At 42.8% G+C, this 5,529-nt stretch overlaps 1 non-coding gene across 1 annotated transcript; it reads right to left on the bottom strand.

The window, feature by feature from the left end:
• Positions 1 to 234: 234 nt before the first annotated feature.
• Positions 235 to 316, bottom strand: trnas-gcu (transfer RNA serine (anticodon GCU)). The gene has a single exon. It is a non-coding gene; the product is annotated as a tRNA-Ser (tRNA).
• Between the last annotated feature and the right edge of the window lie 5,213 nt (positions 317 to 5,529).

The raw sequence follows: 5,529 nt of genomic DNA, 5'->3' as shown, positions 1-5,529 counted from the left end.
AAGTAATGATGGAAGGAAGGAGGGGAGGAAAAATCCTGCTCCGTTTCGTGATCCCTATTTGATCTTCATTCCGGTGCAGTTTGGGTGAAGAATTCCAATTGTCTGTCTCAATTTTAATAAAGTATAACAAATTCTGGAATCACTGTCTGGACATTGACAAGAACAGGTTTCGAGGCTGACTTGACACATAAGCTCACCCAACATAAATAATACATGAAACAGCTCATAAACTAGCGACAAGGATGGGATTCGAACCCACGTGTGCAAAGCACAATGGATTAGCAGTCCACCGCCTTAACCTCTCGGCCACCTTGTCAGTTGTAGAGACATAGCTGTCACCTTCAGCACAGCTTCTGGCTGTGCAGCCAGCTGTGGAATGATGGAAATATCTCTTCTGTAAGTAAATGAAGTTGGGAATGGAGCAGTGTGAAACATTTCCAGACCATGTCCAACACGTTTCTACTCAGTGTGAAAACCCACCACGGAAAGACTGGAACATACAATCATTTCATCACATCATGATTAACATCACTCAGACACCTGAACCATTAGGTCACTGATGAAGTCATGATGACCGAATTTCTCATGAAATGAAAACTGAACTAACTGACTGGAAGAATTGCTTTAACCCCACATGATCAGCGAGCCACAGCATCAGGCCGACTTGTCGGGTGGTGTAAACAGATATCACTGCTTCTGATCTTCACCAGAACAGAGAGTGAGATGTAACATTGATCATCAAACAGACTGTGAGAGAATACAATAGAATAAAACACATGGAGAGACACTGTGGAATAACAAATAGATTTGATTGGAATGTTGAAATTTTGATTGGAATGGATAAAACACCAGAAACAGCAGATTAAATTGGGATTCTCATCATTATATTGATCTGGGACAGAAAAGAGAAACTGATGGAAAGAAGAGAAGAAGGAAGAAAAGAAAGGATGGAACTGTTCAATCTTTTCAGTTTTTTCACTCGCCCATCAAAGCTGATAAAAAAAGTTGCAAATAACAGAGAATTTCACCAAAAAGGGAGATTAAATGTTGCTGAAACCTTGGATCGAAGGATGCCCCAAAAGATGACCTGTTTAACTGTCTCCTCACTGGGGGATTTCAATCAGTGAGCAATATTATTCTCTACTTTTTTTGTTAATTGGTCCCAGAACTGTCACTTGGAATTAATATCTGTGTTCCGACTCCTGAATAATAAAATTGTGAGTTTCTCGATATTTTCTGGACACAGTTCCTGCTGAAAGAACTAAGAACTCTTTTCTAATTTGCACAATACTCTATACACACTCATCAAGCCTGCGAAGCTAGCATCCTTGGTGCTGCTCTCTCTTCTCCCAAACTTCATCTCATGTGACTGTTCTATCATCACTCTGACAGTGGGAGGGGTTGATCCCACTATCTTCAGCATTAACCCTTTACATCCTTATACCACACTGTCTGTCCAAAAAAAATGGGTGGAGGGAACTTCCTTCATTTATCAAAACACCAACAGCAGCACAGTGGCGCAATGGTTAGCACCGCAGCCTCACAGCTCCAGCGACCAGGATTCAGTTCTGGGTACTGCCTCTGTGGAGTTTGCAAGTTCTCCCTATGTCTGTGTGGGTTTCCGCCGGGTGCTCTGGTTTCCTCCCACCTCCAAAAGACTTGCAGGTTGATAGGTAAATTGGCCATTGTAAATTGTCCCTAGTGGTAGGAGAATGGTGGGGATGTGGTAGAGAATATGGGATTAATGTAGGATTAGTATAAATGGGTGGTTGCTGGTTGGCACAGACTCGGTGGGCCGAAGCGGCTATATCTCTAAATAAGAAAAGTAAAATAAAAGCTACCAGTCGTAAATCAACTCAAACCCATTAGAGAGATAGAGGGAGACTGTCAGAGAACTTCCTGCATCCAGTCCTGACCCTGTCACACTCAGCAGCTTCTCACCCAGACCCCACTCTCATCAACACTGAACATTGTTACCGAGACCCTTCAAATACTGTTTATAAAAGGGAGAAAAATTCAAACTTTATCACAGCGAGATTGAATAGAACAAAGTTTAATATCTTCTCGTCGTCACTCGGTAACCACATGAGACAGTCCTTAAATCAGTAGCATAAATTATCAGCTGGAAGAATGTTTGTCATTGGGTTGAATCATTTCTGTGTGATGAATGTTCCAGCATCATAAACCAGGGGAACGTGTTGACTGAGCTGTGTCTTCATCTCTTCTGGACAGTTCACCCTTCATTCTGCTCTGATTCACTTTCCCAAAGCGGATCTACAGATTCTCAAATCCGGAGACTGGGTTTTCTTATTTTGTTCCTTTTGATTTTTCTTGCTCCTGAATGATAATATATTCCAACCTCGGATCAACCTTGCCCTGTCTCCCAGTCTTGGTTAAAAGCGACAAATAACGGCAACAACATTCTGAAACAAACAACACGGTCACATTCTGCTTCAGTGAGATTAATGCTGAGGCCGTTTCTGTGTCGAATGCGATTGTGAACAAATTTCTCTTAAGGAAATTGTGAGTGATCAAGTATTTGCACTGAATTTCTGTGCAAGAAGGGACAGTTTCAACCAGCCATTCCCAAATCACTTCCTTCACAAAGACAAAGACTGTGCTGTCTTAACTTGTGAATCAACTTCACAAACAAATTTGAACTCGAAGTTCAGGAGAAGACAGAGATGTGAATGATTGACAGTGTAATCTTTAAATCATAATTTTCCGTTTCTTCGTTGAAGTGAGGCTCAACCCTAAGCCACTAGAGATCGCGGAAAGCTACAAACTTGGATCCAGAAATCAGAAAAGTAGTGAAACAGTTGGTGAGTACATTGTGACACTGAAGAATTTATCACCACATTGCAACATTGGCACATTCTTAGACCGTACATTATGAGACAGATTTGTGCTTATATTGGTGGGTGAGGAAAGAGACTAAATACACAAAATCCCAATTTGAGCTAGTGTGTAAGATTGCTCTTTCCACGGAGATAGCATCAAAGAATGCTCGTGAATTTCATCCGATGCCAGTGACAGTAACACACTTCAGAGGAACTTAAACACACTGGTAAAATGGGCTTTCACACAACAGATAAAATTTTACACAGAGACTTGTGAAGTGATACAGTTTGGGAGGAAGAATGAGACAATGTACACCAATCTTTTTTGATCAAGGTTTGAAAAGGTTGCTGAGAGCAAACATGACACTTGGCTTTATTAATAGAGGCATAGAGTAAAAGCAAATAAGTTATGCTAAACCTTTATAAAACACTGGGGCTGAATGACCTACTCCTGTACCTCCACGGAAAGCTTCCACTCCAGGCTCGGACACCCTCTTCAGGATCACTCTCCATACATCCCGCCACTCCACACACGGATATCTCCCTCAGGATCAGATCACAGCTCCACAGTCCTGCCACATCCAGTCGTGAATGGTGGTGGATAATTAAATAACTAACAAGATGAGGAGGCTCCAAAAACATTCACATCCTCAATGATGGTGGTGCTGAGCACGTCAGTGCAAAAGATGAAGCTGAAGCATTTGCAACCATCTTCAGTCAGAAATATTAAGTGGATTTGATCTGTGCTAATTTCAGCTCCTCATGCTCGCTGGTGCCTTGGTTCTCTGGTGCTAATTTCAGAGTAAATCATGCAGCTTGACAATTGGAGCCAAAGAAAAAGACACAGGAGAGGTTGAAAGTGCCAAAACCTGGTATTGAACCAAGAACTGTTTAACTGTTAGTACAGCACGAACTCAACAAAGCTATTTCAACAACACACTAAAGCCACCATTCTGTCACTGCTTTGGAAGACAATATATGCACTAAAGTGTTTGTAAAAAGTTACAGAACACAACATGTGAGTAATATTCCCCATTGTTTTCTCAGTACTGAGGGATTGTGAAGTGGGACACAGCCAGAAGTCCCACTGTGCCACACTGCCCCTGAGCTGTGAGTGAAATGAGATAAAGTTCAATCTTTAGCAGAGAGATTCTGGAGAGAGGTAAGAGTCCTGAATCAAGGAAAGACTTTCTGACACAATAAAAGCAAAATACTGCAGATGCTGGAAATCTGAAATAAAAACAAAAAGTGCTGGAAATACTCAATAGCTCTGGCAGCATCTGTGGTGAGAGAAACAGAGTTAACGTTTCTGGTCTGTGACCTTTCATCAGAACTGACACAGGTTAGAAAATAATTAGGTTTTAATCAAGTGACGGGGAGGTGCATGTGGGAGAGAACAAAGGGGAAGGTGTTTGATAGTGCAGAGGGAAGGAGAGATTAAATAACAAAGCTGTCCTGGGACAAAGGCAAAGAGTGTGTTAATGCTTGTGGTTGCCTGACACCAGTCATGCTCTGATGTTATTGAACACAATGTTCAATCCACAAGGCCGTAGAGTGCCGAATCAAAAGGTCAGGTGCTGCTCCTCGAGCTTGGGTTGATTTTCACTGGAACACTGGAACAGGCCAAAGACAGAAATGTTGACATGAGAGCAGGGGAGAGTGTTGAAATGGCAAGCAACCCGAAGCTCAGGATCATGCTTTCGGCCTGAGCAGAGGTGTTACATCTAATCTGCGTTTGGTCTCCCCAGTTTAGAGGAGCCCGCATTGTGAGCAGTGAATACAGTATACATAATTGAAAGAAGTACAAGTAAATCGCTGCTTCACCTGAAAGGAGTGTTTGGGGCTTTAGATAATGAGCAGAGAGGAGGGAAAATGGCAGGTATTATATCTCCTGCGATTGCATGGGAAGGTGCCTTGGGAAGGGAACGAGGTATTGGGGGTAATGGAGGAGTGGACCAGGGTGTCGCGGAGGGAACAATCCCTTCGGATTGCTGACAGGGGAGGGGAGGATGCGTTTGGTGGTGGCATCACGCTGGAGGTGGCGGAAATGGTGGAGGATGATCCTTTAGATGTGGAGGCAGGTGGGGTGGAAAGTGAGGACAAGGGGAACCCTGTCGCAGATCTGGGAGGGAGGGGAAGGGGGAAGGCAGAGGTTGAGAGTCCTGTCAACTACACTGGGAGGGGGCGGGATGGGAGTAGTTGAAATCTGGTGATGTTGTTGAATTTAATTTCAAACACTCCTTGAACTCTCTGCTGATGAAGACTGAAAAAGGGAAGAACAACCACACAACAAGGGTCTCAAATCCAAGACCCTGAGATTAAAAGTCCCATGCTCTACCAACTGAGTTAACAAGGCCTGATACAGTACTTCTACTCTGTCTGTTATTGGACGGATGCAGCTGTTGGCTCCACCCCAAGGGCGGGAATTTGTTCCACCAACTATGAAGCAGTTTCCTATCAATTCCCCAGATTATCAGTAAATCCACTTCCAGAAGCCCCAAAGTGTGATATATTCCTCTCACTCATCAATAATAAAACTGAAATCTTTTTACCTTCCACATTCTGCCATCCATTTTGTCAGTATTTATTTCTCTCTCCTTTTTATTTAGTTCATGCATTTCTTCAGAATTCTTTTTTCAATTATATCTGAGGGAAGAAATGAACAGATCTGGCAGCTCAAAACTGGACA

Source organism: Heterodontus francisci, unplaced genomic scaffold (assembly GCF_036365525.1).
Source record: "Heterodontus francisci isolate sHetFra1 unplaced genomic scaffold, sHetFra1.hap1 HAP1_SCAFFOLD_330, whole genome shotgun sequence".
Lineage (NCBI taxonomy): Eukaryota > Metazoa > Chordata > Chondrichthyes > Heterodontiformes > Heterodontidae > Heterodontus > Heterodontus francisci.
Note: the sequence above shows the minus strand (reverse complement) of the source record. Positions and strands in the feature narration are given on the sequence as shown.